Source organism: Xyrauchen texanus, chromosome 23, assembly GCF_025860055.1.
Source record: "Xyrauchen texanus isolate HMW12.3.18 chromosome 23, RBS_HiC_50CHRs, whole genome shotgun sequence".
Lineage (NCBI taxonomy): Eukaryota > Metazoa > Chordata > Actinopteri > Cypriniformes > Catostomidae > Xyrauchen > Xyrauchen texanus.
This window is the reverse complement of record NC_068298.1, coordinates 39,531,901-39,545,043: the sequence shown is the minus strand read 5'-3', so window position 1 is coordinate 39,545,043 and position 13,143 is coordinate 39,531,901. Positions and strand designations below refer to the sequence as shown.

Below are 13,143 nucleotides of genomic sequence, written 5' to 3'. Positions count from 1 at the left end.
CTGTCTGAAGCGCTGAATGCAGAATCTCAGCCTTTTAAGGTTTAATAATCATGCATCGCCATATTGCCATTTCAATTTTAATTCAATCAATCATGCAGTATTATACTGTACCGATGTCTCAGAAGTCAAAGTCTTCTGGATTCAAACGGTTTTGAATGGTTTCCCTAATCATGTCGCCTAAAGGTAAGTACTGCTTTTACAATGATCGTGTCCATTTACGGCAGATTTTCCACATCAACATGACAATGAGAAAGAATAAAAATGAAATATTACCTTTTTTTATGAGAGCCAACCCTTCTACATATTGTAGATTTTTTTTACAAATTGTATTACATATATTTATAAATAAACCATGGGCCTTTCATATTGCATCTTAATGCTTAGAACTGATATTTGGTAAATAACTGGCTAATAAATATCAGCAGCCAATACACCGGTTTATCCCAAGAACAAACAAGATAAAGACTGATTTTAACTGCACATGTAAACATACTAACTGACTCAATGATCCGGTTGCAGCAGTTAACAGCTCACTGGAGGACAGTGGTGTAGCCACGGGCATGCAAAGGCCACCCAAAACATCAGCTTGCATTTCCAAATGAAATTTGTCTATTTTATTTAATGCTTAATAATATTGTTGCAATAAAAATGCATCCAAGTGATGATGAACATTCGACACATTGATTCTGAAAATTAATAATCGATTATATTTTAGGTTGTGGTTGAGAAGAGTCCCTGTTCCTTTGTAAAGCACTTGCAGTGTAGTGTCAGAAATCGTCAAATTCATTAATTAATTAATAAAATACTTGATATGTTACAGAGGTCGTCTCAGATGCAGAACGCATGACTGAGGAAACAAGCGCTCGTTTATACGTTGAGTCATTATTCAAAATAATTTAGTAATAATTAAAAATTATTTAAGCTAAAAACACATTTATTTATTTATCTTGATTAAATGTGCAGCCCTAATTGTTTTATAATTTAAAAAAACACTATAAAAACATTCTGTAATTTTAACAGTAAAGAAAAAGTATATTGATTAACGAGTATTAACTGTAAAATATAACTGTAATATATTTTAAAAGACAGTAAACTTTTTTAGATGTAAAAGGTATGATTTTCCTGTATAATTAATAGTAAAAATGTAAATTATTTTAAACAAGAGTAAATTATTGTTAAGATTACAGTAGAAAACAATAATCGGGCTTTCCCACAATTCCCTGCGTGACCCAGTTCACTTCTTTATATTTTATGGGAATAATTATGTTTCTTCATATTTTTAATATCAGTTATATGCATTGGGGTGTTCTGTTTTATATTTAATGTAGTTTAGTTAATGTTTATTGCACTGACGTGCGGTCTGGGTAGGCAAACTAGGCACTGCCTACCCTGCCAAAATTCAAAAATAAAATGTTTATTAAATAATAAACTTGTATTTATATTTTTACTTTTTATTCTTGTGATTTATATATGCAATATGTGTGTTATTCCAATTGTTTAGTCATTATGATGACAAATGTAGCAGTTACGCATAATCAACTAAAAACAAATGGTAGAATAAGCAGTGCTTTTACGGTCCATTCATTGCAGACGAAAAGCGGAAAACCCATGTTGCGCATGCGCACTTCGATCCTGTATTCTTTAACATGTACGGCGAAAAGCACAAATCTGCTGTGCCTTTTGACGTAAATATGTTATGCCCGTAATCATCTCCGTTACGTATCAGACATGGACCAATTAAAATCGAGATATTCCTGGACATTTGTGTAGCTAACGTCATTACACCACAGCTAGCGTAGCCATGCCTAATCCCCGCAAAATTCAAAATGACAGCACCAGCCGTAATCACGGAATTAAGAAATTTTTCCAAGCTCGATTTTAATTCCAAATAGGAGTTAATTGCAAGAGGGAGGTCTACGCCAGCCTTAGATGGACTAGTACAGCAAAAGGGCCCAAAAAGTATCCGATCATTTCAAACTGATTGGTATGTAAGAAAAGATTGGCTATGTGGCTGTGCGCTTGTGTGTGTGTGTGTGTGTGTGTGCGTGAGAGAGAGAGAGAGAGAGAGAGAGAGAGAGAGAGAGAATACACGATATACATCCTGATTTGTACATTTCTTGATATGCCGCGCTTGTGCGTAACGTTCACTGTTTACGAGTGTGTGTGTGTGTGTGTGTGTGTGTGTGTGTGTGTGTGTGAGAGAGAGAGAGAATACACGATATACATCCTGATTTGTACATTTCTTGATATGCCGCGCTTGTGCGTAACGTTCACTGTTTACGAGTGTGTGTGTTTGTGTGTGTGTGTGAGAGAGAGAGAATACACGATATACATCCTGATTTGTACATTTCTTGATATGCCGCGCTTGTGCGTAACGTTCACTGTTTACGAGTGTGTGTGTGTGTGTGTGTGTGTGTGTGTGTGTGTGTGTGTGTGTGTGTGTGTGTGTGTGTGTGTGTGAGAGAGAGAGAGAGAGTACACACTATATACATCCTGATTTGTACATGTGCTGATATGCTGCGCTTGTGCTTAACGTTCACTGTTATTACGTATTATTATTATTATATTAAACAATCAGGTAATCTGGCTTTCATAACTCAGTGCCTAGCCTCTTTAAGACATCACCGCACGTCACTGGTTTATTGTATTATTTTAATTTCACACGTGTTACTCTGATGGTGTTTAGCGTTTGTGTGAGAGACAATGAGCGCTGTCTCTACATGTTTATTGTATTATTTTAATTTCACACGTGTTACTCTGATGGTGTTTAGTGTTTGTGTGAGCGCTGTCTCTACATGTTTATTGTATTATTTTAATTTCACACGTGTTACTCTGATGGTGTTTAGCGTTTGTGTGAGAGACACTGAGCGCTGTCTCTACATGTTTATAGTATTATTTTAATTTCACACGTGTTACTCTGATGGTGTTTAGTGTTTGTGTGAGAGACACTGAGCGCTGTCTCTACATGTTTATTGTATTATTTTAATTTCACACGTGTTACTCCTGATGGTGTTTAGTGGTTGAATGTCTACAGGTTTATTGGTCATTGCCCATGGAAGAGACACTTTTGGTGAACTTCGTGCCATCATGTAAATTAAACAGACTTATGTTTTAACAATGGCATCATGGTCATGTACATTACAACAGTTTTAAACTATAAAATGTAGAGGTTGTTCTGTAAAGTTGTTTACATTTATTTATTTTTTTGTTAAAAAAACAGATTTTTTTTTTTACAGTGTAACAAAACTTATTTTATTGATTCTTGATGTTTCAAAATGTCTTATTTACTATTTTTTTTTTCTCCAGGGAATAAACTAATCACAGACATGTCTGTTGCTCACTTTGAGTCAAATATATTCACAAGTTGAAAAACGAATTATAAAAATTGTTTCTGTGTTGCTAGAGGGCCAATGTGAAAGTAATAATGTAATTTAATGACACTTTATCAATCAAAATTCAATCGAAATTACAATATCAAGAGAATTAATCAGCAATTCTGTTTTATTTATTTTTTTTTGTCATAATTGTGCAGCCCTAAAAACAATATATTGAAGGCAAAACAATATTTGGACACTTTCTGGATGTCAAGCGTTAGTGGGACATGTTTATAGTTGATGTGCTGAACTACATCTGTGGTTACTTGAAGGGAACCGACTTCAAATATCCACTAAAATCACCTTAAATTGCTTTAAAAAGTGAAGTTAGTTCAGAGAAAAGCTTGGTTTTAAATATTGTTATATAAAGCTAATTAAGTGTTCAAAAGCCTCCAAGCAAGTTTTGGGTGACTGTAAGTGAGATCTCATCACATATCCTAAGAGCAACCTCTGAGCAATACAATTTTATTATTGTAGATAGTCTGTTAAACATTAAAAATGCATGCAGAAAAGTGAGACTGAAAAACAGGCTTGTTGTAGAGGAGATATGAATGCAGGTCAGATGGCAAAGAGAATGATATATAAAGAAGGGAAATGGTCGTGAAAGGTGTGAAAAATAAGAGAATAACTGTGAGAAAGAGCTGAGTGGTGCAGAGCCGAGCCGCAATACAGCAGAGCTCCTATTTAGCAACAAAGTCATCAACAAGCAGTCGATGAGCAAATAAACAGGCCGAGCTCAAGTCAGACCTGCGTCACAAGAGTTACATCATCAGCCTGGATTTCCAAAAATACTTTGCAATTATTTCCGCTTATCTGAGAGCTTAAAGGGGTAGTTCAGCTAAAAACAAAAATTCTATCATTGTTTACTCAACCTTGTATTCTCTCTTTCATTTTCTTTTTGTGTTCCACTGAAGAAAGTCAATCATACAGGTTTGGAACAACATGAGGGTGAGTAAATAATGACAGAATTGTCATTTTTGGCTTAACTACCTCTTTAAAACTACCATTTTCAGCCCCGCACCCAAAAACAGCATCTCTGTGCACTTAGAAAGTGAACTTGTGGGGAATTGCTGGTGTGGCAATCGTATCAGTATCTGAGTGTTCATTGGCTCAGACACAACAGTCTTCAGGTATCAATAGTGATCTGTGTTGGTGAATCGGAGGGTTTGTCTCCTCATTGATCTGACTGGGAGAGAAATGGATGTTTGCTTGCGGCTGTGACATTTACACTTCTTATTAAACTGTTCTTGCAGCAGTCAGCAGAAGAGGACTGCAGTTCACAAATGGACATTTACTGTAACATGTTGTGTATGTGCAGAATCTCCTTTATGTGTACATCTAAATTCACTGGCTTACTTCAATTCAAAACTGCTTTTTAATCTGAATAAATATATCTGTAAAATTACAATTACACCACCAACAGTCATTTTAATGGGTTAGATAGAGTAGGAAAGGATCCGGAAACAATTGCAGGTTCTCATGATTTATGATTTTGTATGGTTTAGATCAAATCTGTATCAATGTCCAGCCATGTGAAGAACAGACTAAAATTAAGGTTGTTATTCACTCTTAAATCATGATCTTATGGCAACTACGCCAGTCCAGCTTGTGTATTTGATTTGGGAGCTGGAAACCCTTGCAGTGCAGTGCAGGAGTCGTACAGAAATAATTAAGCCTATTTTTGGGCCATTAAGATTTGTTGTCATGACCGTTATGCAAGCATTTTTTTTTCCTGTAATACAGTAAAAATGGGGGACAGTTATTCAGATAAAGTTTCATTATGATTTAATTTCTATTTACATATTTTATCTTATTTAGCTTATTTCCAAGTAAGCCTGGCCAAAGAGAGCCTATTAAAAGGAAATATTGATACAATACTTGACTCTTTATAATGGTGGTTATTGTTCATGAGCAGTTGTAAAAAACCAAGACAAGAACCGATTACCCGTAAGCCCTCCAGGTCTAAACACACTGAATCTGAGAGATTCCACTGAGATTTCTTACATTTTACGTTGCGAGTAAATGTGCACAAATGCACATCTATTGGCCTTTTCTGGTAGACCACCAAATTCTGGAAATGGGCAATAACATGTGGCATATGTTCTTGAAACGTGGCTCAGTATGACGTTTACATCACTTGGGTACTCACAAAAGCACCAGGCAGAGACACGCTGAGGTTCACAGCTTCAGTGTAACTAGGTCAGATTTGTTTCAACCTATACACCCATTAACTAACAGGCAAATAAATGGTTTATCCCCAGTATAATGCAGTTTCCTTTGTTTAGTCTGTGCCAGCGAGCAGTTTATTGTGCATGTTGAAAATGATTTCACGTTTCCTCTTTAGCACTAATTAAATCGCCCTTCTCTGCTCCGTTCCGCATGTCAAAGCCGTCCATTAGCATAATAAAAGAAAGAACCTTTTGTGCAACCTCTCAATTCAATTCCATCGGCGACCACAACTGAGGACTTTCAGTTCTCAGCATGCTGTTAAATCTAGCCACTATTTGGAGATTAATACTCTGTATTTGCTCTTAATTATGACTCACATCTGGACATACTGGGATGGTCAGTGTCTTGGGATATGACAAGTGGACAGAAATCCCTGATTATTTTAAAACCCTGTGAAATGAAAATATGTCTTTTTGCTTTGAGGCCATCCCTGGGTGTTTCTTCAACATTGGCCAGGGGTTGATTTGTTTTTGTTTTTCCTTTTTCTCCCCAATTTGGAATGCACAATTCCCAATGCGCTCTAAGTCCTCATGGTGGCGTAGTGACTCGCCTCAATCCGGTTGGCGGAGGATGAATCTCAGTTGATTCCGCGTCGGAGACCGTCAACCTGCGCATGTGATCAAGTGGCTTGTTCAGCACTTTACCGCGGAGACCTAGCACATGTGGAGGCTTCACGCCATCCACCACAGCATCCACACACAACTCACCACGTGCCCCACTGAGAGCAAGATCCACATTATAGCGACCACGAGGAGGTTACTTCATGTGACTTTACCCACACTAGCAACCGGGCCAATCTGGTTGCTTAGGAGACCTGGCTGGAGTCACTCAGCATGCCCTGGATTCAAACTTGCACCTCCAGGTGTGGTAGTCAGCATCTTTACTCACTGAGCAACCCAGGCCCTAGGCCAGGGGTTGATCTTTATTAAAACAAACAGATTAAACTTTGATTTATTTATCTGTTTGTTATACGAAGGTCACATTAAAACAGAGCTGAAAACTTTGAACCGGGCCTTCATCATTTATTTTAGCTCCTTTTAAAATACCTTTATGTACAGATTTGCCAGTTTGAGCCTTGTCCCAAACTTTCAATATTTAACTATGAATATAAATTAGATGGAAAAGCCGGATGGAAAAAACAGTCCTGCGCAGACCTCTAACATAAATCTCCCGTGATGCATGTACAAATTACAAGCTTCGTTACACATTTGGCAGCAGTTTTAAAGTTAAATATCCAGCGGGGGGCACCAAAACAGAGCAAAATGAGGTTGTAATCAGATGAGGGGAATTTGACATATGCTATCAAAGTAAGGCGAGAGCGATTTGATAGCAGCTGTCTGGCAGCACAACCTCTGATGAAGACACACCTCATTCACGATTGGCCAGACTCACAAAGTGACAACGGTTACATGTTTCAAGGGCTGCGTTTGCAGTTGCATTCTTCACATACTACTCTTAGTGCTTCTATGGCAGAAATAAGAGTAGCATATTAGTATACCATTACCATGATGTTTCTTCTAACACCTCCAATTCAGCGACAACTCTTACAACTCAGTGTTTTTAAAACAGCACATCATGTTTATATCATGTTATATTGCGATTGTCACAGTCATACAATGTTTATTAATAAAAAAGCATTCAAAATTATAATAAAATACTGACTCCTTTATTGGAATTTAAATAATACAGGCTTTCATTTGACTTTCTTCATGTACACACAGCAGACACTGCATTAAGCAGCTCATAACTTTTTCAAATGAATAATGTTGCTGGTTATTTTATGTCTAATTCAAGTATCTGTCTATCTGAATTCCACTTACTCTGCGATAAAGACAACAAACATTGCGCAATCTGCAGTGACTAATGTAATGTAGGTTCAGCACACAATGGCTCTCTTTTCAACTCCTCCCCTGACTGCAACCAGCAAATCTCACCGATCAGTAAATCAAGATGTCGTCGAATGCACCTGAACACAACTATTGAAAAATGATGACGTATTTGTTGTCATGTGATTCAAATAAATATAACGGCCCTCACTGTAGCGGTGTTGTTGCTGCTATTTACTTTGAAGGTTGGACAAAGTAACATTTATCTTTAACATCGCTCTCACAGGCGGTAGGAAGTTGTCCGATGGTGGAACAAGAGGACAATTTTGTTTCAGACCGTACATGGAACACATTTTTTGCATGCTCAGTAAAGGGACAGTAAAGCACTTTCATACATTTCAGTGTGGACGAACAACTTTTTGAAATGGGGAGGTCTGGGTAGCTCAGTGAGTAAAGACGCTGACTATCACACCTGGAGTCACAAGTTTGAATCCAGGGCGTGCCGAGTGACTCCAGTCAGGCTTCTTAAGCAACCAATTGGCCCGGTTGCTATGGTGGGTAAAATCACGTTGGGTAAACCTCCTTGTGGTCGCTATAATGTGGTTCTCGGTGGGGCGAATGGTGAGTTGTGCATGGATGCCATGGAGAATAGCTTGAAGTCTCCACATGCACTAGGTCTCCGCAGTAATGCGCTCAATAAGCCACATGATAAGATGCATGGATTGACGTCTCGAATGCAGTGTCAACTGAGATTCGTCCTCTACCACCCGGATTGAGGCGAGTCACTACACCACAATAAGGACTTAAGCTGCGTACACACTGCCAGCGACTTTGTCGCTGCAGGTCGCCAGTGGCTGGCGGTGAAGTCGCTAGTGGGCGTTCCCACTACTGGTTGCCTAGTAACGTTTATTAATGACATTCACTGATGTCATTCCATTGCTCTTGACAGAAAATCACTTTTCTTGGCGCTAATAGCAAACATTTTGGAGGGAAAAGACTAAATAGAAATGGAATCAGTACATAAAGTGCTTTATATCAAAGATGAATGAGAAACAAGGCGTGCTCTTTGCCATAGCGGCTGTTTATCTGCGGCGAAAACGCAAACGCCGGTCTGTCTGGGTCCACAAAACCATTAAATCTCAGAGTCAGCACGGCGAGTACCACCGGCTGGTGCAAGAGCTGCGGCTGGATATACCATATCCATATCATAGAGCACTGGAAAATTGCTAGCCTTTCATCCATCTTTCCGTTACTGCAGGAGCTGAGAGAGAGACGGATCACGTGAGCTCTCCCGTGTTCTCTCCTATTGGCTGTCGCTTCCGTTAGTCGCTCTTCATTTGAATAAAGTTGAACTTGTCTCAACTTTGTCGCGTCGCTGGACACGCCCACATCTAGTCGCCAACAGTCGCGACAGCTCGTGTCGCCGGAAGTCGCTGTGCTCTCATTGAAAATGAATTTGATGGAGTTGCTGTCGGGCGCGATGTCGCTGGCAGTGTGTACGCAGTTTTAGAGCGCATTGGGAATTTGGAAAGCCCAATTGGGGAGAAAAGGGGAAAAAAAAATAATAATAATAATAATAATAATAATAAAAATAAATACAAAAAATGGAGAGTGTTGCGATTAATGTGGACTCAGCCTGATGTCTCGTTCACACCGGTAGCAACATTGCGTGACAAAGCGACACGATCCGATTAATTTTCAATGAGAGTGCAGTGATTTTCGGCGACATGAGCTGTTGCGACCGTTGCCAACCATGATCTCCATTGGGAGCAATAAGACAAGTTAAGAAAATGGAAACATTATGCAGATGATGAGTGACATTCGTGAGTGACAACTGATGAGAGTGAAGACAGAGGGGCTTAGGTCATCCGTCTCCAGGCAGTGAATGTCATGCTAGAGTTGACTTGCAGGCAAGACAGAGAAGTAAAAATTTATTTGAGCGATTTCACTGTTATATATCATTTGTCTGTAATCACATACATGGATATGGGCTAATAAAATGATGCGTGGAAAAAACGTGTTGGCATTCTGAGTGAGTTTGATTCATATTATTGATTGAACGTTCATCTTGTTTAATGATAAGATGCAATAACGCAGCAGAATTAGAATGATATCCTAGTTTTATCTGCAGTATCATCAGTAATCAGCTGTGCAGTCCACCAATAACGATAGAGCGGTGACAGCGGTAGAAGAGCCCACCAGCGACACAGATCGCAAAGTCTGGCAACAGTAAACGACAATGTCACCCACGTTGTGACCGGGGCTTGACTTTTAAAGTGAGGTAAAACATACTGAATGTTGCTGTGTTGGCTGGCCAGGATGCTCAAACAAACAGAGAAATGTTTTGAAAGCACCACAGTCTCACAGTGTTTACACCTTTCCGAATATTTAGCACATAAAGGTTGGAAAAATGATGTACGTCACCTCAAAGAGTGATTCAGATTATCCATTCAATCAAGCTAAGTGGTTAATTTAGTGACTAATGATCTGATTAAGTAGACGGCAGAAGAGGTCATGACAGAGGTTAATTGTGGGTAGAAAATGCCTGCATGTTTGTATGTGTGTGTCATTAAGGTAAAAGTGAATTTAGGTTAGAGCTGTTACCTGTATTTCCTGATGTGTGAGTGCAGCAAGCTGGAAATACATCACATGCTCTCCATTCACTACTGAGTCATCACAAGCTGAGAACACACACATACACACACATCTACTGCACACTGATGCTTGAGACATTAAAAATAGCAACATTCCTGCTTCAATCAAATTTTATGTACTATTTCATCTGATTCTCACTTTATATTATCAAAATGATTGTTACATTATTACATTTCATATATTTTTGCTGATGCTTCATGCTTTCTGACATGTTGAGATCATCTGTCTTTCTGGCATTTGTGTGTATGTGCACATAACTGCAATCAAGTTCTTGTGTAAACATCTCAAATAAAGCTAAAAATAAATCTAATCCAGTTCAGTGTACAAGCTGTGCTCAAGGATCCAAACACACACATACACACACACACTCTCTCTGTTTGTGTGTGTGTGTGTGTGTGTGTATATGCCACACCTCACTCATTGAAAAGCACAGCAGTGTTCCCAATTGGCCCCAGCTCGACCACTCTTGTACGATATTATCACATGGTCTGCGAGATTTACAACTTCACAGTCAATCTTTCGTTCATTTCCACCACATATGTGCAGTCTGAGCCATATATAGCCCAAACACAAAACAAAAGCCCGAGTGCGTGTGAGCGCGTGTCCAAATCACCAGCGCGCACTGAACAATAGTAAACACAGCGCTGTAGTGTGGCGACTCGTTGTAGCGAGTCGGTTCCTTTGCACAGTTCATTTCAATGAATCATTTAAAAACAAATAAATGCTAAGTTTAAAAAAATGCCGTAAATACTGTTTTTAAGTGTCTGCTTGTACTTTTTTTCTATAAATAACGCCCTGTTTGTTCAAACTCGCGTCTGGTTGTTGCCAACAAATGTTGACAACGCGCTTTATTTAGGCTTCTCACGTTTTACCAACATTTTTAACATAAAATATCCCAAACAAACAAGGAAATACGCCTATAATACAACATAACAAACAAATATGACCTTTGTGTCTTTATCAACTTTTCATTTTAATTTAAAGTCGCCACAACTCAGCTAATTATCACGCACGACTAACACATAATTCAGGAGATTCACGATTCCTTTCGATCAATTCATTTAAAGGAACTGAATTCGTTTGCGAATCGGACATCACTAAAACACATTCCGTACACATAACCATCCGCAGTCTCAAAACCATTCATGATCAGAGAGTTGTGACAATCGGACTTAAAAGCAAATATATAATATATATATATATATATATATATATATATATATATATATATATATATATATATATATATATATATATATATATAATAAATGGCCATATGTGTCCATATGTGTCAGATGACTTCAAACAGAGCAAGTCATGTTTCTTTGGATTGTAAACAAAGACAAAAATGCTCAGTCTTTTGTTGGTTTCCCCAGTTTAATCTTAATCCGATTTGAATATCTCTCTCTCTCTCTCTCTCTCTCTCTCTCTCTCCTCTCTCTCTCTCTCTCTCTCTCTCTCTCTTGACAGCAGAGACGCGCGGGATGAATGAGTCGCGTACTACAAATGCGTCTAAAAATCAAACCCTTAAAAATAACAAATTGATTCTCAGACAAGATGTGAATCGGCTCCTTATTGCCACTCACGCGTCCATTAAACATGCAGAAGAACAACGGTGACAGTCGGCTGCACCCACCTCGTGGTTCGAAAGGACACCGGTGCGGTCCACTGACAGCGAGCTGGCACGGGATAAAACACGCTGGTGGATCCGGTTGATTTCGACGATATGGATGGATAGATGCGGGGTGATGTCGGATGTGCGTGTCTGGCTGGATGCTGTCAGGATAAGGACCAGCTCTCAGTACAAGCGCTTAATCAGTGTACAGTGCCAGCCAGCAGTCGCTCCTCGGTCGCTCCACCCCTCCCTTTAATGATGTCCGATTCGCGAACGGATCGTTCTTTTGAAGCGGTTCTTTGGAATAATTCAGATGAGCCGATTCGCAAAGTGTTTGCAAATCACTCGCTGTTAGGAGGAATATGACAAACTTCGAATGCTTTTAATTTGAACACTTGGCAGTTTAAAGAAATATTTGTAATAAGGCAATGGAAAGCATTTTCGATGGAGGAAAACGCTGTTCCAGTGATGGTGTGTAAACATACAATGCGTTTTCAACCAAAAACGTATAGGTGCACTCAGTAATTTTTTACTCATTAAAACAGTTTTACTCCTAAATAAATTTATTATAATTTTGAAACATATGTATGAAATCATGAGCACTCACATGAGATGTGTAAAGTTGATTTAATCTACATGGGGCTGGGGTGCCCTCATGGGGGCTGCCATTTTAAAATCACATGGCCAGCTGATACTAATTGGTTAATCTCAGCAGTCAACTATTACAACTATTACAGTCAACTGCAGGCACATGCACTGGGATGTGCACGTGACGGTCTGCGCAGATGACGAAATTTTCATCACACATACTGTGCACTGAGCAATCAGCAAAGCGGACAACCAAAGTATACTTTTGGCCTTAAGTCTATCTAGGTAGTGTACATTGTTGCTAGTAGGTTGTACACGTGTACATGGGTTGCTAGGCAGTTGCTAGAAGGTGGTTGCTAGATAAACTTTCAAGCGTTATCCACCAAACTCAGCACAATCTGTCTAAGGAGTTAGAATCATAAATTCTAACTCCTTAATTGTAACCAAACATTTACTAAACTACATAAAATGATGATTTATGTGAACACAGTATGCGGGATGACTCAAACAAATTGAAGAATCAGCCACATGCTGTGTTCACATAAATCGTCTTTTTAGTTAAGTAAATGTTTGGTTATGTTGATAACATTGTTATTGAACATAGGGTACTTTTTTTTTCTTCCAAAAACTGTAACATGAGACCACAATTTCGGATTCTATACTATATCCACCAAACTCAATCTGTATGTCTGTACGTGTGAAGAGATCTGTCCGAACGAACCGATTCGCAAAAAAATGAATCTGAATTCTTAACGCTGTCATCCCTCCATCCTTCGCTCTCTCTCTCTCTCTCTCTCTCTCTCTCTCTCTCTCATCCGTCTGCCCCCCTGAGGGTCCTCCTGAAAGGTCAGTCATG

General features: G+C 38.9%; 1 protein-coding gene across 3 annotated transcripts in view; it reads right to left on the bottom strand.

Annotated features, from left to right (window-relative positions):
• Positions 1-12,047, bottom strand: part of frmpd1b (FERM and PDZ domain containing 1b) — a 58,397-nt gene extending 46,350 nt beyond the window's left edge. For 2 of the 3 annotated variants that reach the window (XM_052089329.1, XM_052089328.1), the window contains exon 1: positions 11,721-12,047. The gene's annotated coding sequence lies outside the window, so the exon portion shown is untranslated. Of the gene's footprint in view, positions 1-10,033; positions 10,111-11,720 lie in introns of all 3 variants that reach the window. The other variant, XM_052089330.1, reaches the window with a different exon arrangement.
• Positions 12,048-13,143: the final 1,096 nt, after the last annotated feature.